Source organism: Mirounga angustirostris, unplaced genomic scaffold (assembly GCF_029215605.1).
Source record: "Mirounga angustirostris isolate CCGP_5_RB_7025 unplaced genomic scaffold, mMirAng1.0.hap1 SCAF_3, whole genome shotgun sequence".
Classification (NCBI taxonomy): Eukaryota; Metazoa; Chordata; class Mammalia; order Carnivora; family Phocidae; genus Mirounga; species Mirounga angustirostris.
The window spans coordinates 89,049,447-89,070,771 of NW_026991711.1; the positions used below are offsets into that span (position 1 = coordinate 89,049,447).

A 21,325-nucleotide genomic window follows, 5' to 3' on the forward strand; every position below is an offset into this window, starting at 1 on the left:
TTGTCTATTCAGTTAGGAGTATTGATATTTCTGATCATGGAATCATCCATCCCTCACCAGATAATACTCAATCTAGAAAAATTCTCCTTCTTGGAATTGTCTCATAAATTGTCTAACATAAACTTTGAATTCTCTCACTCATATAACATAAGTTTGAATCCTCTAACAAGCTCTTCCTATTTCCCTTACTGAAAGGCACCCTGATTCCCTATAGTGTGTGCTGCTGTTTGTCACTGTAAGAATAAACCCAACACTGTTTGGCTATAGGTCTGTGTGCTACCTTCCTGCCAATCTTTGGCTGGTGACCACTTTCAGTTTGTGTGATTTTTTTGTTGTTGTTATCTTTGTTGTTGTTGAATTTTAGAAAGTTATATTTGTAAGAGAATCTTGAAAGGTAGCACAATATACCACTCCAATATATGCTTCTTTGGCATAAGGATGATTTTGAACTGATTATTGTGAGAAACAGCAGATACAGGAGAACATCTGAAAACAGAGTAGAAGTTACCCTTTTGTAAAAGAAGCTTACACTTATTTATTTATTTATTTATTTATTTATTTATTTATTTATGATATTTTATTTATTTATTTGACAGAGAGAGACACAGCGAGAGCAGGAACACAAGCAGGGGGAGTGGGAGAGGGAGAAGCAGGCTTCCCGCAGAGCAGGGAGCCCTATGTGGGACTGCATCCCAGGACCCTGGGATCATGACTTGAGCCGAAGGCAGAAGCTTAACGACCGAGCCACCCAGGCACCCCAGAAGCTTACATTTATAAAGGAAATACCCATTTGTAAGGGGGTCTACTACTCTGTACCATGAATAGACAAATGGCTAAATCACAAGAAACTCTTATCAATGGAGAAGGTGGGACTTAAGTATGCATAAAGAATCTTTCTCTTGTTTACCCTGCTTTTTCTAGTACCCTTCCTGTAACTGGCCTTCCACATCTTTCTTTCTTTTGTCTTTAGCTTAAGATGGCATCTAAGCTTGGGTTCTAAGCCACCTCTGAGACTTACTCATTTTTCCCTGGGTATCTCTCATGTACACATGAGGTAAACATGTTAATATGCTTGTTTGTTTTTCTTTTGTTAATGTATCTATTATTGAAGGGGTTTCAGCCATGAACTTTGAAGGGTAGAGGGAAAGTTATGTTTCCTCCCCTGCAACCTCAAGGTGTTCTTTTAAATATGGAAGATGTCATTAAAGATGAACTGCATCTGCAACTGGTTGCCTAGACAGAGTAAAGTATTTAATTATTGATCAAACTATCTGGATTGGGGCTATATATATTTTTTCCTCCTTCCCATTTCATTTAATTCTTCAGTTTAAGTTTTATAATTCTTTAATTTACTTTTTTTGAAAAAATACTTTAATTACCTATATCTTCTTTGTCTCTCAGACTAGAATGTTAGATTCTTAAGGACAATAACTGTGTCACATTTAATTTATTGCATGCATGGCACAAGGCTTACTACAATTTAAGAAATCAATAAATGTCTACTGTTATACTTTAGTTATAATTCTAGTTAAACATACATTGGCTACCCCCAACTTTATTGTAAGTACTTTAAAAGCCAGAATAATATGTTAAGCTTTTTAGCAGCCAATACAAGATCTTATTCTTTTAAAAGACAGATAAATTGTCCTGAAAGACATATTTCTATACATTCCATGGTATAACTCACTATTGTGGCTAATGAAACTGATGTGATGTCATTTGATTGTAACTTCAGGGAATTAGAATTTTAAAAGATTTATCCTTAAGGCATGATTTCATTAAGGACATTGTTGAACCACACAGTCCGTTAGAAGTTATAAGTTAGGAATGCTGGTGTGCTCCCTGCCCTTCTCATCAGTAGATAAGGGCAGCGGTGATTCAGCTGCTCCAGGTATGTGATCCCAGCTAATGGGTAAGTGGTTGGAACTGGGCCTTGGAGTTGCAGTATTCCCTCAAAAGGCTCTTTCTGCGCTGACAGGTCCTGTAGCATACTGCACACGGGCAAACCATCTGCTCTTTAGAACTAAGACCTCTTAATCAGCCAGGGGAGGTAAGCCAACTGGCTTCCCACCCTGGGGATTGTGATTGCCCCAGTGGCTAAACACCAAGTGCTCAGGTTCAGGATGACCAGGTTTCCTTTGAGAAATCAGACACTGATAACTCTCAATTGGCTCAGGAACTGATGGGGAACTCACTACCAATCTTTGGACTGTGGCTGTGTGACAGTCCCATGGTCCTGGAAAAAAAAAATAAAATAAATTTAGGAATGCAACCATAAATAGAATTATCCCTGTCTTCAAAGAGCTATATATCATTTTATTTGGGAATGAGGTATTGACAAGTAAACAAATAATCACAAAACAATAGTATATTGTAAAATAGAGGTAGGAACACATTTCCAGGAGAACAAGTGTGGTTCATTTAACCCAAGGAGGTAGAAGAGTGTCAACCAAGAAATGCCTCCTAAGGATATTGATATGTTAGCTGAATTCAGGAGGGTTGCTCAGAGTTTGCCAATTAAACAGGAGTTTGTGCCTTTTAAGAAGTGGACAGTTACCTTCAAAGACATAGAGGTGAGAGAGAATGCATGGTACTTTTAGCAAAATGCTAAGAAAAAAGTTAAATTCAATGTACAAGGTGAAGGAGGAAGATGGGCTGCAAAGTTAGACAGAAATGAGATCATGATGGACTATGTGTCATCTAAAAATGTTGAACTATATCCTTAAGGAGAATTTTTACCTGTTTAATTGTATGATTTTGCAAAGTCTCATGAGACCCCACTCTTCAAGTCCCATAGGCCAGACCTCCAACCCTTACTAGTCAGCATTCTTTAATGGAAGTATTTATGTAGCCTTTGAATTTTACTCAATTCTTTGTAGTTTGCCAGAGAGAATGAGGCAGTATGGTTCTTTCAGGATAAAATGCCAGATATGCAGTTCAAATTCATAGCAAATGTTCCATTTGGAATTTCAACAGAGAGAAAGCATTCCTATAGGAGGCTTTGCCTAAGAAGATGCTAACCTGATATATTTAAATAGGGCGAAAGGAGAAAAGAAGAGCCTCATTTCAGGTGAGCCATGAGTGATCTTCCTGAACCCCAGCAAAGCCAATAATCTCCTGATATTAAACTCCTTTATCCAGAAACCCATATGCTCTAACTCCCAGTTTAAGCAGCATTACCCAGCTGCTTCTGTTTTGTATGCTGGCTTCATTACAAAATTCTTACAGGAGTACAGAACTGTTGGGAGTTTCCCTCATGACTGACTTTCAACATTAACCTCTAGTTTATCAAAGTACCTAACTTAAGAACCAGAAAATGTCTTTAGGTTATCATCTCACCTGAAGTATGCACCATAAAATATAAACAGTCAGCCTTTACACATGCCTGCACCCTTTGGGGGCATGCAGAGAGAACTCTCCACTTACTTTATATTGCAAAGTTACAGAAACACATTTTGTATGATTTCTTGCTGGGGCTTGATTTCAGACAAAAGGAAAGCTAAAGGGTCCTTTCCTATTATGTCAGCCTCTAAACCCAGAATGAGAATGGAAAATGCTTTCTGTCTTCAATCAGTTCATGGGCTGGGCTATCATTATAGAAGCAGACTGAACTTCACTAACTTGTCCTTTTATTGCGAAAGACTAAGGCATAGACTGAACAATGTCCCTCACAAATTGAAGCCCTTACCCCCAAAGTGATTTTATTCAGAGATAAGGACTTTAGGGAGGTAATTAAGGTTAAATAAGGTCATAAGAGTGGGACCCTATTCCTACAGGATAAGTATCCTTATAAGAAGAGAAAGAGACTCCAGGGATCAGTTACTCTCTCTACACCAGCACAGAGGAAAGGCCAAGTGAAGACACAGCAGGAAAGTGGCCATCTACAAGCCAGGAAGAGGAGACTCATCATAAATCAACCCAGCTGGTACCTTGATCTTGGACTTTAAAACTCTAGTACTGCAAGAAAAAATATTGTTTGTTGTTTAATCCATCCAGACTGTGGTATTTTGATATGGCAGTCTTAGCAGACTAATGCAGACCTCTTCAGTGGGGGGCTGAGGCAATTTAAGGACAATATGTTGGAATCCCTCTACAGAGACCCAGAATGTACCATAAAGGACATAATTAAATGCTTTTATTTTTTAGTCACTGTTATAAGCAGCCTCTGAGATATTCCCCAGTAAATCTCATAATGTTCACAATCTTGTATAATCCTCCACCTTTTAGAGTGTGGATTGGACCTAATGTGATTTGCTTCTAATGAATAGAATGTGGCAAAGGTAAAAGGATGCCACTAGCTTAGGTGTGTCAGATTTAGCAAGCAAAGATTCAGGTTGCCCACTTAAATTTAAATTTTAGATAAACAACATATATATATTTTTTTTTTAGTATAAACATGGCCCCTGTAATATTTAGAATATACTTATACTAAAAACAATGTTCATCCAAAATTCAAATTTAACTGATATCCTGTATTTTATCCAAAACCCTAGGCTAGCTGAACCAAAATGTAAGAGAAATGATGGAATGCAACTTCCAAGATTATGTCACAAAAGATCGTGACTCCCATCCTGGGTGTTCTCTCACTCACTTGCTCTGAGGGAAGCCGATAGCTCTTTTTTGAGCTCCCCAGTGATGAGGCCATTTTGGCAAGTAACTGATGTCTCTGGCCAACATATACCAAGAAATTGAGGACTGGCAACAGCCACATGAGTGAAATTAGATGTTGGTACTTTTCCCTGCAAGCCTTAAGATGACTGCATCCCAGGCCAATACCTTCATTACAGCCTCCCTGATTCAGAGAGGCTACCTAAGTAATGCCTATACCAATGGCCCACAGGAACAAGGAAATGCATGTGTACTCTTTTAAGCTGCTAAACTTTGAGTAATTTGTTATGCAGTTATAGATAAATAATGCAGTGCTTGACCTTCCCAAAATCAGTCATCTGATTTCTTCTTTTCCTGAAAACAAACATCCAACAAGTAAGGCTATGCAGAGGAAACATGACACTTTGAAGATGCTATAGGTCTGTCTGAGAAACCCTGTTTTGTTTCATTTCTTACGTCTCTTCAGTTCATTCTACAACATCCTTTAATATACAGCTCAACTATCATCTCTTCTAGGAAGCTTTCTTTGCATTGAAAGCTCCTGCTTGTACATAGCCATGATGTGCTATAAAGAGTCTTACTGCATTTACTCTGTTGCAATTTACATTTTTTCCCTTTTGATAAATTAGTTTAAGTTTTTAGCCTAACACTGTGTCTGGTGTATAATAGGTACAAACAAAAAGAAGATAAATTAGAACAATCCAAGTAACATTAAAAAACAACAATGACAACAAAAAACAAAAATGACAACAAAAAAACAACCCCACAGGTTTTGGCCTAACACTCCAAGACTTTTTAAGGAGCAATGAGTCCTAATTGCATTCCTTCTGATTAAAATAAAGGGAACATAAAGGGAGATCAGTCTAGGTTTGGGGGTTCTGGAAGCTCTTACAACCAAGGAACATTGAAAGAAGAAAGCATAAAGAGAGAGAATAAAGTGACACTTCCTCTGTATTCCAGAAGGCTGTATGCAGAACATCAGGAAATGTTAGATTTGATCAAGAAGCTGGGCCAAATGGTCTGGACTTGAAATCCAAGTCTTGCTTTATATGACATGTGACCATGAGAAAATAACTTAAATTGTCTATACCTGGATTTTCTTATACAATAGAGATGCAGTGAAAGAAAGCTAATGTTATGGTAAGTGTTTAGAACGGTACACAGAGCAAGCTAAATCAATGTCCTTACTATAATGAATACTCCTATGATAATATACATTTCTATTATAAGAAACACTATAAGAATGAACTGTTAAATGGTAGAATAGACTATGTCATGATAACAATACTAAGAATTATGGAGTACTTGCTCTAGATGGGGCATGTACTAAGAACCTCACCTATATTCACTCAATTTTCACATAGACCTCATGAGGGAGGTATATTTTCTTTCTTGGTATTGCAAATGATCTGGTAAAGCCCAGTAAAATTAAGTAATTCATCCAAAGTCACATAACTAGTAAATGTCAGAGCTGGGACTTAACCCCACATAATCAAGATTCAGAATCTGGCTACTAAACACTTCACTATCCTATCTCCCCAGAGTAATCAGTTTCCATTCCCCAGAGTTTTTTGAGTTTCTGCTGCCTGAGATTTTACCTTGGGTAGAATGTTGGGATAGGTGTTCTTTAGGACCACCACCATGTGTGTGCTTTTTGAGTTTTTCTGTTTTTAGACTTTTATAATTGCTTAGGATCCTTTATTACACTCATTAGTGTTTTTTTTTTTTTTTTACTTTATTCATATAATTATTTATTTATTTTTTAAAGATTTTATTTATTTATTTGACAGAGAGAGACACAGCAAGAGAGGGAACACAAGCAGGGGGAGTGGGAGAGGGAGAAGCAGGCTTCCCGCCGAGCAGGGAGCCCGATGTGGGGCTCGATCCCAGGACCCCAGGATCATGACCTGAGCTGAAGGCAGACGCTTAACAACTGAGCCACCCAGGTGCCCCTATTCATATAATTATTTAAAAAAATGTACTGGAATGCTCTGTGGGAGATAAAGCAATGCATTTGTTCAGTTTGAATTTATTTCTATTATGCTCTAAAAGAAAAAAGCCAATGAATGTTGTGGACACAATCTATTCTTTTGGTTGAGGATAGAACACAAAGTCCAGGCCCATCTTAGCTCTCAAGCTTTATTGTCCAAGACAGAGCGTAGAGATGATATGGGCAACTGTAGTCATTCCTTGTTCTGAAAGGAAGGACAGAGGCACTCAAAGAGAAGACTGTGTCAGAGGAAGAATGGGTGACTGAGCCCAGACAGTGAGTAGATTTTGGATTAAATGTAAGGCTTGGATGCTTCACCTGGTCAATACCCTTAAACACCTAAACTCCTCAGGGCACCCTAAATACTTAGCTGGGAGCTGGTTTGGATATTTTGGGCCCACTTATCTGTGAAAGAAGGGTTTAAAGTCTTTATCCTCAAGACAAATCAGAACATATCATGCACTTGAGCTGTAGAAAAGGAATTAAATACTCATGCTACATACCTATTGAACATCTATTATCTGTGAGGCAGAGGGTTAAATAGTAAAGATTCAAAGATAAATGTACCTTAGACAACTGATGAGTTAGAAATGGAAGCATGCAATTATGCTTTCATAAGTCTGATAATGGAGACATGCACAAGGTGCCAAGGAGCAGACAAGATGCAGTACATCAAGGGATATTACAGGGTGGGTGGTTGTTTAATATAATTTTGAGGGGAGTCTGTCAACTGTGTGAGACTGGAGAGGATATCCCATGCAAAGGGCACAATTTGTACAAAGATACCAGCATATGAAAGAGAATGACACATTTGGGAAACTTCAAGTGCTTCTGTGTTACTGTGGTGGGAAATAAAAGGGAACAATTCTGTAGGAAGAGGATAAACAAGTAGATAAGGGCCAGGTCAAGAAGGGCATTGTGTCTTGTGCTCAGGAATCTTGATGTTATACTACAGATAATTAGAAGTCAATTAATTCTTCACAGACAGAGACATTGAAAAATTTATTTTAGAAACTTCAGTTGGGGAATGATATTTAAAATGAATAGGAGTGCCAAGAAAGCAAGCTATTGATATAGTCAAGAGGGGGATGATAAAGACTATAGCTAGGGCAGCCATATGGGAATAGATTGTCCACAACTTAGGTTGTAGAGAAGGGGGAGTAACTTGATGACAGGTTAGTTGATATGGATGAGGAATGGAAAGGAATCAAAGTTGATTCTAGATTTCTGGCTTGGATGGCATGATGGAAGGCAGTGTAAAGTCTTCAGCATGTTTAGAAGTTCACTATTTAGGAATTGCATCCATCTTTATGAACAAGGACCTGAGGGTGTTGGCAAATAAAGCTGTTTCCTCCTCACATAAAAGATTTCCAAATGTAGGAGTGCCTGGGTGGCTCAGTCAGTAAAGTGTCCAATTCTTGATTTCAGCTTAAGTCATGATCTCAGTGTCATGAGATCAAGCCCTGCATCAGGCTCCATGCTCAGTATGGAGTCTGCTTGAGATTATCTCTTTTCCCTCTCTCTCTGTCCCTCCCCCTGCTCACACATGTGTGCCTGTGGGCACCATCTATAAATAAATAAATAAATAAATAAATAAATAAATAAATAAATAAATAAATAAATAAATAAATAAAATCTTTGAGGAAAAAAAAATTCCAAGTGTAGAAAGTCCATGACTAGTACAATAGATCCAATAATTTATCAGAGATGCAGGTCTTTTATCTTTCTGCCAACCAGCCTGTGTATTGTTTATCTAGAAGGTCACCTTATAATTCAGAGTTGGTGCTGGAATTCAAATTTTCTTATTTATGTTTTAGGTTAATAATGGAAATGAAAAGAAATGGAAAAAATGAGTATGCACCTCTCTCCTCCTTTTTAAAGAGCTTTTCTGAAAATCTCATATATTTATTCTGGTTATATATCTCATTCACCAGACCCTAGTGCCAGGGCCTCCCCTAGGCACACTTAATGCTCCAGACTCTTGACCTTGGTAAGAAGGTGCATAGATACAATTAAGGGTCCTGTCCCTAAGGCAGAAAAGGAGAATATAGGGGCAACTAATGATCTCAATAACAAAAAGAATTTGACTTTAAGAGAAAGATAATCATATCCAGCTTTTCAAACTTTGCAGACTATCAAATGCCAATCATAGAATAGTAGCTCAGGAAAAGTTTACTGAATTGTTTTGAGCCATTTTCAACATGTGAGTTTCTCCTTTTAACATCCTTGGGTTTTCCTTCTTTTGCAAATTCCGCCACATATATCAACCAAGATCACATTGAGAAAACTAGGAAATTTTACATTTTGTCTTGTTTGTTTCAAGGGTAGAAGCTAATTTGGATTTGTGTGCATGTGTTTGGGGGGGCCTAGCTAGAACTATTCAGATGGGCATAGGGGTATTAATAAGACTACTTTGAGTTTTGAAATACATTCCTCATCATTACCACTATACACACATAAGTCAAATACTACTTGTTTATTCCTTTACCAAACTAAATTATCTCCTATTCTTTACTCTAAATGCTATTATTTTTGGCTTTTGTTGCTATCTTCATGTTTGTTTGTTGTTTGTTTGTTCTTTTTTACTTCCATTCCCAAGAAAGAAAATCAGATCCTTTTTTTGAAGGGAAATATTATACAGTTTTCTGCATAAAAATGTTATTTTTGCTGTGTTTGGTTTAAGTCATGGTCTACATTGGTGAAAATGTATAGATACATATTTGTTTAACAGGTGCCAACTCCTCAGCGATAGTAATCAAGGGAGTTGAGTCATTAAACTGCCAGTAAGTGTCCCTGTGGGACATGCCCAAAGGTATCAAAGGAATAAAGGGTTAAGTTGCTCTGCTCTAGGCCTATAGCGATTATTGTGAAGTTAACACAACAATACCCATGCTAAGCTCAGTGCCTAGTGATGTGCATGGTGTGAGGAGTTTGTGCTAATTATGTGGGACACTCTCTGAGTTTTTCTGGCTCTCTGCCTCCCTGACAGTTGTCAATAATGCACATCTGGGATTGCCATGTGCAGGCGAGGTTATGAGATCAGTGTGGGCTAAGAAGTTTTGAGTTGATGTGACAAGCATCATTTAATTGCTGGTGCAAGACTCTCTAGAGAATGCTTTTCTTACTCCAGCAGAGACTAGAGAATCTCAAGATGATGGAAAAGATCTCCTAAACTCTGATGGTCATAGGGCATGTATAGGATCAAGTTTTTATTTTCTTAACTTCCCCATTTCTCCTATTGCTGCTGTTTTTGTCCTTGTTAACCCTGTACAACATGCCTATCCTAACTGAATCAGATCTCAATCATCTTTGTTTATAATGAATGCAGAAACAATGGAACAATAAATAGTATTTTACTTTTAATTTAGCAAGAAAGCCTATTTGCTGGAAGTGCTTTAATTCACTGAATGTGAGAGATTAAATTTTGGGATTTTATGACAGGATTGTTTGACTAGAATTCTTTTAAACCAAGAAGAGATTCCTCTTGGCTCAATATCATGGTCAGACTTCCCATCCTGAACCACAAGGCCCTTAATCACTGGTTGCAACCAACTTACCTAATGAGCCTATAAGTCCCCACTGCTTCTGTCCAACTAATTATTTCATTAATTAGCATATTGCATGCTAATTCCTGTTTTTATGCTTCACCTTTATTGCCTTCTCTTCTCCCTTCTTCATAATTAAATCCTAAGGGAATGTAAGTAAAAATGACAGAATACAACCTTTAAAAATTCTCTTCTTCATAAAAGCAGTGAAAATACTTGGAAAGAATAGTCAAAGTCAGCATTTCAGAATTCTGAAATTCATTCATCTGCCTTTTTTTGTCTATCTCAGAACATTCAGAGACTGAGTTTTAGGCTACCCTGGTTCATTGGGGTTAGAGACTCAAACATCAATTACTCCCATGGCTATGACTTCTGTTGCTTCAGAAAGGGATGTTAGTATCCTGAGAAACCCCTATTTGAGGACTAAGATCTGAATCCTGAGCTGTCTGAAAGCCCAGCCCCCAGTTCTGTGAACCCTGGTCAGAACACACTGCTGTCTTGTTGTAGATGGATGAACCAATATATGGATGATAAATGGATGTATAGCCATGGATGCACAATGCCTTGCATGTGTGTGCACACAAACCACTGAGTGGAAGCATTTCAGTGAGCATGACAGCCTGCTCTATGTTAACTAAAGAAGTTAACCAAAGGCTTGCAACATTTGTTCACAAAAAATGGCTGAATCTTGCTAAGAAGAGTAGCTTTGTGGCATTTTTAACTTGCTGTCTTCCCATCTCCCTTTCAGCTCCAAGGTAACCTTGCAACCCAACAAATTCAGTCATGGTAAAAACCAGCAAAAACAAAACAAAAACAAAAACAAACAAATAAAAAACAAAAACCAAAACCCAATAGCAGCCAATGAGAGTAGGCAAAAGGAGGTTGGAGTTCCTTTATAACCTCATTCCCAGAGAACCATCATTATTTAGGCATGAGGTGGCTCACTGGAAGAGTACACTTTCCTGGTTGTCTTGATTGACCTGACTTGGAATATGACTAACAAAAAAAACTTTTCTCAGATGTTTGTCAGCAATTTTTCCAAATGTTCTTAACTTCACAGATACCTGAGGCAGTGGAAAACAATTGAGAAAAAAAAATAGCTATCCAAAATTCTTAAAAACTGAGAAGTGAGCTGTCCATAGGTTTGAACATTTCCGATATATTTCTTATAATCTAGAAGGCCACACATATGTGTAAGTCTATGTGCATGTCCAAGAAACAGCTGAGAGAGATCTAAGCTCTCATTTTACCTGATGTGTTTTTATGAGAAAAGAAAAAAATGAAGGTTTGGGTAGTGTGATAAACTGCCTGGATCATTGTTGAATGTGTACTCCAACATGTCACAGAGCTCCTCAAGAAAGGTGGGGAGATTCATTGCTTCTAGGAGTTTAGGAAAATTTCTGTCTTATCATTAGCTGACCACTAAGCTAACTGAACAGAAATTTCAATGGCCACACATGATTGAGAATACACACATTATTGAATTAGATCAGAAAGTCCATGAAACAAGCCAACTACAACATCAATAACATCAACCATACAGAATAGCAGCAACAGTTCCTGGGATAAGGGAAGAATTCATTTCTGTATTTCCTTCACAATATTTTTTTTTAAATGATTTTTTAAGAAAACATATGAGATATTAAAAAAACATAAAACTAGAAAGTGTACACATGAAAAGAAAACAAAATCTATCAATAGGAACTATCTCTAAGAAAGCCAGACTTTGGAATTACTAGAAAATCTTTAAATCAGTTATATTAAATGTCCAAAGAACTAAAAGAAATTATCTCTCAATAACTAAAGGGAGATATAAAAATGATAACTTAGCAAATACAGAATGTAAATTAAAATATAGAGATTATTTTATAAAGCATAAAATAGGAATTCTGGAGTTGATAAATATAATACTGGGGTGCTTGGCTGGCTCAGTCAGAAGAGCATTGATCTCAGGGTCATGAGTTCAAGCCCCACATTGGGGAAGAAAGAAAGAAAGAAAAGAAAGAAAGAAAGAAAGAAAGAAAGAAAGAAAGAAAGAAAGAAAGAAAGAAAGAAAGAAAGAAAGAAAGAGAAAGAGAGAAAGAAAGAAAGAGAAAGAAACTGAATAATACTGAAATACCATACTGAAAAAAATTCACTAGAGGGACTCATCACAGATTTGACCAAGCAGAAGAAAAAAATTAGTAAACCTGTAGATATGTTGACTGATATTAAGAAATCTGAAGAACATAAAGAATAAAGAAAAATGAACAAAATAGAATTTCAGATACATGTGGGAAGCCATCAAATTAATCAACATACACATAATGAGATCCCAAGATAAAGAGGAAAGACAAGAAAGGGCAGAAAGAATATTTAAAGAAAAAATGGCTAAAATATTCCCAAACTTGATGAAAACATTAATCTATACATCAAAGAAACTCAATATTCCAAGGAGTATAAACTCAAAGATACCCACACCTAGACACACCATAACAAATTGTGTAAAGCTAAAAACTAGGAGAATTTTGGAAGCAGCAAGAAAGAAGTGATTTGTCGTATACATGTTATTATCAATACAATTAATGGTTAATTTCTCACCAGAAACCATGAAAGCCAGGAAACTATAGAAAGATGTATTCAAAGTGGTGAAAGAAAAATTGTCAACCAAGAATTTAAATGTCCTGAATTATCCTTCAAAAATGAAGGGTAACTTAAAACTTTCCTAGATAAAAGCTGAGGGAATCTCTCACTAGAAAACGTGCCTTAGAAGAAATACTAAAGGGAGTCCCTCAGACTGAAATTAAAGGACACTAGACAGTAACCTGTATGCTGATAAAATAATAAGGAACTCTGGTAAATGTAGCCATAGAAGTAGAGTCTAAATGTAAAAAAGAATATAAACGCATGTTTGTTTATAATTTTTTTGTTCTTCTATAAGATTTAAGAGAAAACTGCATAAGGTAATAATGATAAATCTTTGGTGACAGGCATACATAGTCTATGGATATAACAATAGGAATAGCTACACACAGGAGGGGAAAGGGGGTAGCACTATCTAGGGGTAATGTTCCAGTGTACCATTGAGATTAAGTTGGCATTAATTCAACTAAGATTGTTATAAATTAAGTTGTTTATTATAATCCCCAGGGCAATCATTAAGAAAATAACTATAAATATAGTAAAATAATATGAAACATAAATCATATGCTAGAAAATATCTATTTAACCTAATTGACTCTGATCCATGCTTTGAGATCCATTTCTTCTTAATTATTCCCTTCACAGTGAAATTTAAAGACTTTTAAAAAAATATTAATTTATTAATTTGAAAGAGGGAGAGAGAGAGTAGGGGGAGGGGCAGATGGAGACAATCTTTCAAGCAGACTCCCTGCTGAGTGTGGAACCCAACACAGGGCTTGATCCCATGATGCATGAGATCATGACCTGAGCTGAAACCAAGAGTTGAATGCTTAACCAACTGAGCCAACTAGGCACCCCACAGTGAAATTTAGAGGGTTGGGTGGAAGAAGGGGTAGAGGAATTCAGAATGAGCTGAACTTAAGGGTGAAAGAGGCAGTTAAGAAACTCACATCAGGAGTGTTTCTAGTTTATTTGCATGATTGCATTCTACCCATGGGCATTTATGTACAATGCAAAGGATTACTCTTTTGATTACAGTTAATGAGTTTTGCATATGATTGAAAGTAGGAGAGCTCTTTCATTTCACTCCTACTTAAGTAGGTAAACCCAGCATCCAATGAGGAGAAGCTATTTAACAATCATGAGTTAAATAGCAAATACAATCAAAATACAGTCAAGATACGGACATACCTCCTTTTATTGTGTTTCACTTTATTCTGCTTCATAGATGCTGCATTTTCTACAAATAGAATGTTTGTGGTAACTCTGCATCGAGCAAGTCCATCAGTGTCATTTTTTCCCAATAGGATTTGCTCATTTCATATTCCCGAGTCTCATTCAGTAATTTTTGCAATATTTCAAGCCTTTTCATTATTACTACATGTGTTGTGGTAATCTGTGATCAGTGATTACAACTCACTGAAAGCTCAGATGATGGTTAGCACTTTTTAGCCATAAAGTATTTTTTAATTAAGGCATGTAATTGTTTTTTTAGACATAATGCTATTACACACGTAATAGACTACAGTGTGGTATAAACATATCTTTTATATGCACTAGTTAACCAAAAAATTCATCTGACTTTGTCCATTGTAATATTTGCTTTATCATAGTGGTTGGAACCAAACCCTGCAGTATCTCTGAGGTACGCCTCTATTCTCATTCCAACTTCCCAACCTAGTCAAGTCTTCCCTTTTTTTTTGATAACTCAGCTAAAGCCTGAAATCTTATGTTCATAAAATATTAAGATTGAAAAAACCTTTCAATTGTATGATAAAGGAACAAAGATCAGAACTTTTAAATGATCACAGCTAATGCTGAGAACCATTAAAAAAGTGGTTGGGTTATATTCATATTTCCCCAAAGGACATTTAAAAGTAGATGCTTTTATTACCCCCCAAATGGGTTAGATAATTAATTATGTATCCTAATGTGATTTATTAATAGGTGCTCAGTATTAAATAACATCAGCCCTTATCCACAGGGAATTAATTTGTGCTCTGAGCAACTAGAAGTGAGGAAGATATGAAACGGATGATGTTGCAGGAGCAAATGAAATGAGCTATAATAAGTTTACATAAATAAAACTATTTTTAAGCCTTTCCTTGAGTTGTATTTGTGTCTCCCAGGGCGGGGTTGCTGTTCCTGCAGGAGGCCTGGGGCAAGAGGATGTTGATTACATTTTCAATAACCTCAAGTGCCTCATATGAATCTTATATTACAGTTGGTAAGGGAGATGAAAAACAACCTGGTAAAGGCCACCATTTAGCCCTGCTTCTGCACAAGAGAGGGGCCAGAGTTTCCAGACTTTTCAGTGCTTGGCTGTAAGAGATTTTAACCCCTATCAAGGAGCAAATATGTGTGAGAAATGCAAGGTCTTTGGCAAATGGCATCTGAATTCTTAGTGAAAGGTTTTGTGCATATTCAGGTAGTAAATGAGGTGACAGCTAGATGTTCAGATATGTTTATCCAAAGCAGGTTGTTAGGATGTTTCTTAATAAGGATGCACATCCCAGAATTGTCATTCCAGTCATTGACACAACTATAAAAATAATAAAATTATCTTAGATTGGCAAAACTTCTTTTCCCTCTTCTCTCTTCACTTTTCCTCATGCTTAGATCCTCAGAATTCCTTTTTTTTTTCATGTTAACTGGTTATCTAAGATGCTGTTCTATTTACCATTCTTCTTTATTCCCAGTTAGTTATCACCTTGTAACTGGAAAGGAATTTACTGATAATTAAGGTGTTCGCTGTTAACTAGGGGTTGGCCAACACATTATATACCATGATATTCTATTTGTCGTTGCATAAAATTTCAGGTATGACTTTTGCTTGTAGTTTCTGCATTTTAAGTAGGAAAAAACTGTAGCCTACCAATTAGGAGCACAGGTTTACAACCAGAAGGCTGGGATTTGAATACTAATTCTATCATTTATAAATTGTGTCCTGTGATCACTTCATTTACCTATTCATAAGGATTACTAAGTTTATTGAAGATTCACTATGTGACACCCACTGTGTTAAGCAATTCAGAGGAATCCTTGCAATCCCTGTAACAGCCTGTTGAGTGGGCACTATTCTAATGTCAGAAATCATGAGTTCTAGAAACAGAGATACAGAAAGCCTTTTCTACAGAGGAAAGGATATGTGCAAATATATTCAAATATAAAAGTTCCCTCTCCATGTTAATTTATATGGCTGGAGAGATAGTGTCATGAAGTACTGAAGAGGGAGAGTGGATGATAATCTGTTATTTTAACAAGCTAAACTCTTGATTAAAGAATGGAGAGTCTTTATCAATGGCAACATTCTACTGTAGGAAGGATTATTAGTTGATTCTACTTCCTAAGCATCGGTTATCCATTTTTCTAATAACAGATTTCTAATTTTTCAAGGAACTCCACTGTTAATCTCTGTGACTTCCCACTCAACCCCAGGGATTGTCATGTGACTAGGACTAGCCAATCTAAGTACCCCATCCCTTTGGCCACAGCTCATAAGTCAGAGCAGAGGAGCACAACTGGAAGCAGCAAGATCCAAATGGAGGATATTTGTCTGGGAGAATCTCTCTTCCACTGGGGCTAGTGCAAGTCTAAAATTGTCAGGGCCAGATTGGAATTAACAGGAAGAGTTTCCACCTCAGGCTTGAGCCACTCAGGAAAAACAAACTAACAAAACATTGAGAGACAGGGTAAGTGATACTTTGTCCTGAGGACACTATTTGAGTCAATGAGGTCTCCTCTATATTTACCTGTGGACTTTAGCTATTGCAATTGGGAGTGAGTCTGATTTGGTATCAGCTGTACCCAAAACCATACTGACTAACAGCCAAGACTACATTTTAGTTGCTACTTTTATGGCCTTAATTCATAAAAACAAGAACTACTGATGTGTTTATATGTCAGATGGTTGAGGTGAAAAGCTCTTTGACAAAAGAGTCCTTTCAAAAATGTATTCACATCTAAATTATAATAGATATTCATAAAATATGTATTCTTTTTATGCCTCTGAGGATAAAAGTTTCTTCTTTTGATTTTATAAATTATGTATCTCAGCAAGTAGAGGTGTCTTGACCTGCAGTTATCCTCAAATGCTTTACTGCCCTATGAGGCCACATCAGCAGAATATTCCTTTCCTTCTCATAATTTAAAATTTGTCCACTCAATTGAAAGAAATTGGTCTCTGTTCTGTCCTGTTTAAATCAACCATTGTTGAGCTAGGCCACAGGCTCTATGAAAGATGTTGGGGTATGAATTCTGAAGACAGGGTTCCCTGCTGCTGCTGAAGGTCACTGGTGAAGACAAACAGGTAAACAGATTTATGATATGATAGGCATGTAAATACAAGTAAGTGCAAAGTGTGGGGGCTATACCAAGGAGGCCATAGCTATATATACTGGTTCAGATGAGGATCAGTCATGTTGGTGAGGGTTTCAGAGGGAAGATTCCACACCCTTCAGTATAATTCAAAGTGGATGTGATATTTCCACTCTGGGTATAACAATCTCAAGTTATCAGCAATATCTGGCTTTCTAAAATATAGGTTTACCTCTACTTTGTATTAAACCAATTTTCTCAAAATCATTATGGTACAGTAAATATGGGCTCAACTTCTTTCTATTTTTTCATTTGTCAAGAATACCAGTGGGTATGGAGAAAGAGGGAAAGACCTAAAACATTGATAATAATTCTTCTGTATCTTTAAGTTAGGCTGATCTGTTGCAGTGCTATCAATGAAATTGGCTAGAAATCAAGGTTGGAGGAAATTTTTACCTTAATTTATACTATGGAGTCATTTATTTTTCCAAAAATAAATAAGCTTCCGGGAAAAAAACAAAACAAAACAAAAAACCTGTAGCTGACTAGAGCAAGATGTTTATTTTTGGTATTCAGGTTTTGCTTCAAAAAAATAAATAAATAGATAAAATGTATTTTTAAGTTACTTTAAGTGACACACAGAGGACTTACTTAATTCATCAGATTTAAAACCACATGGTAGAGGCCGAGGAGACCTGGATTTCGTCTGGTCTCAGGAATTCAGCTGGATAGGGATCAAACCATTCTGAACACCTATGAACTCAACAGAGATCTAAGAAAAGAATAGCAACAACTCTCTGAACAGAAAAGTGACCACTTTCTGGAAGGTAAGACATGTGGAGAAGTGAATCCAAGGTAATTTTGGGAAGATAGACGGCGAGGGAGGGGGCCTCCATCGGCCGCTTCTGGCAAGTGATAGAGCCACAGAGCATAAAATCGGAACTTTTAGAAGTTGTTCTGTCTTTAAAATATTGAGATACAGTTTCTTCTAACAGATCAAAATATACACTAAATTAGTTCTAGTCTCCTGCCTGATCACAATCTCTCCATTTTTCTCTTTTCTTTTTTTTTATCCTCTTCTTTCTTTTTTCAAACAACTTCTTATCAATTCCTTTTATAATTTTTTTTTTTATAATTTTCATCTTTACAGTCATATTCCATCCTTTCATCATATCAACCCTTATTTTTGTACATATATAAGTTTTTCTTCCTTTAACATTTTGGGAGGCACTTTCTTCTAGGGGACCAAAATACACCCAAAATCTAGTGTATGGCACTGATCTATGCACCAACCTAAAAATATTTGATCATATTCTGTTATTTTTGTTTTGTTTTGTTCTGTTTGTATTTGCTTTTGTCTTTTTTTTTTTTTTTTTCTTTTTCTATTGTCTTTCATTCCCTTTCATTTCCCCAAGCTTCAGGTCTTTTCTGATTTGTTTAGAGTATATTTTCTAGGGACATTGTTACCCTGTTAGCATTTTGTTCTCCCATTCATCTATTCTCTGGACAAAATGACAGGATGGAAAAAAACACCTCAACAAAAAGAACAAGAAGTAGTACTGACTGCCAGGGATCTACTCAATACAGACATTAGTACGATGTCGAATCTAGAGTTCAGAATCACGACTTTAAAGATACTAGCTGGGCTTGAAAAAAGCATGGAAGATATTAGAGAAACCCTTTCTGGAAAAATAAAAGATCTAAAATCTAACCAAGTCAAAATCAAAAAGGCTATTAATGAGGTGGAATAAAAAATGGGGGCACTAACTGCTAGGATAAATGAGGCAGAAGAGAAATCAGTGATATAGAAGACCAAATGATGGAAAATAAAGAAGCTGAGAAAAAGAGAGATGAACAACTACTGGAACACAAGGGCAGAATTTGAGAGATAAACGATACCATAAGACAAAACAACATTAGAATAATTGGGATCCCAGGAGAAGAAGAAAGAGAGAGAGGGGCAGAAGGTATATTGGAGCAAATTATAGCAGAGAACTTCCATAATTTGGGGAAGGAAACAGGCATCAAAATCCAGGAGGCACAGAGAACTCCTCTCAAAATCAATAAAAATAGGTCAACACCCCGACATCTAATAGTAAAATTACAAGTCTCAGAGACAAAGAGAAAATCCTGAAAGCAGCTCGGGAGAAGAGATCTGTAACCTACAATGGTAGAAACATTAGATTGGCAACAGACCTATCCACAGAGACCTGGCAGGCCAGAAAGGACTGGCAGGATATATTCAGAGCACTCAATGAGAAAAATACGCAGCCAAGATTACTATATCCAGCTAGGCTGTCATTGAAATAGAAGGAGAGATAAAAAGCTTCCAGGACAAACAAAAACTAAAGGAATTTGCAAAAACAAAACCAGCCATACAAGAAATATTGAAAGGGGTCCTCTAAGCAAAGACAGAGCCTAAAAGCAGCATAGACCAGAAAGGAACACAGACAATATACAGTCACAGTCACCTTACAAGCAATACAATGGCACTAAATTCCTATCTTTCAATAGTTACCCTGAATGTAAATGGGCTAAATGCCCCAATCAAAAGACACAGGCTAACAGATTAGATTAAAAAACAAGACCCATCAATATGCTAACTGCAAGAGACTCATTTTAGACCCAAAGACACCCCCAGATTGAAAGTGAAGGGGTGCAAAACCATTTACAATGGTAATGGACACCAAAAAAAAAGCTGGGGTGGCAATCCTTATATCAGACAAATTAGATTTTAAACCAAAGACTAATAAGAGATGAGGAAGGACATTATATCCTACTTAAAGGGCCCATCCAACAAGAAGATCTAACAATTGTAAATATCTATGCCCCTAACATGGGAGCAGCCAATTATATAAGGAATTAATAACAAAAGAAAAGAAACACATCAAGAACAATACAATAATAGTGGGGGAATTTAACAGCCCCTCACTAAAATGGACAGATCATCTAAGCAAAAGATCAAGAAGGAAATAAAGACCTTAAATGACACACTGGACCAAATGGACTTCACAGACATATTGAGAACATTCCATCCCAAAGCAACGGAATACACATTCTTCTCTAGTGCCCATGGAACATTCTCCAGAATAGATCACATCCTAGGTCAAAAATCAGGTCTCATCCAGTACCAAAAAACTGGGATCATTCCCTGCATATTTTCAGACCACAATGCTTTGAAACTAGAACTCAATCACAAGAGGAAAGTCAGAAAGAATTCAAATACATGGAGACTAAAGAGCATCCTACTAAAGAATGCACAGGAAATCAAAGAAGAATTTTAAAAATTCATGGAAACCAATGAAAATGAAAACACAATTGTTCAAAATCTTCGGGATGCAGCAAAGGCAGTCCTAAGAGGAAAGTATATAGCAATACAAGCCTTTCTCAAGAAACAAGAAAGATCTCAAATACACAACCTAACCGTACACCTAAAGGAACTAGAGAAAAAAACAGCAAATAAAGCATAAACTCAGTAGGAGAAATAATAAAGATCAGAGCAGAAATCAATGAAATAGAAACCAAAAGACTAGTAGAACAGATCAACGAAATTAGGAGCTGGTTCTTTGAAAGAATTAACAAGATGGATAAACTCCAGGCCAGACTTATCAAAAAGAAAAGAGATATGACCAAAATCAACAAACTCATGAATGAAAGAGGAGAGATCACAACCAACACCAAAGAAATACAAACAATTATAAGAACATATTATGAGCAACTCTATGGCAGCAAATTAGATAACCTGGAAGAAATGGATGCATTCCTAGAGATGTATCAACTACCACAACTGAACCAGGAAGAAATAGAAAACCTGAACAGACCTATAACCACTAAGGAAATTGAAGCAGTCATCAAAAATCTCGCAAAAAACAAAGCCCAGGGCCAGATGGCTTCCCAGGGGAATTCTACCAAACATTTAAAAGAAGAATTAATACCTATTCTTCTGAAACTGTTCCAAAAAATAAAAATGGAAGGAAAACTTCCAAACTTGTTTTATGAGGCCACCATTACCTTGATCCCAAAACCAGACAAAGACCGTATCAAAAAGGAGAATTACAGACCAATATCCTTGAAGAACATGGATGCAAAAATTCTCACCAAAATACTAGCCATAGGATCCAACAGTACATTAAAAGGATTATTCACAACGACCAAGTGGGTTTTATCCCTGGGCTGCAAGGTTGGTTCAACATCTGCAAATCAATCAACGTGATATAATACATTAACAAAAGAAAGAACAAGA

The 21,325-nt window shown here is 36.6% G+C and overlaps 1 pseudogene; it reads left to right on the forward strand.

The window, feature by feature from the left end:
* Positions 1–2,456: 2,456 nt before the first annotated feature.
* The window catches only part of LOC123839164 (sorting nexin-19-like), a 103,694-nt pseudogene continuing 84,825 nt past the window's right edge, over positions 2,457–21,325 (forward strand).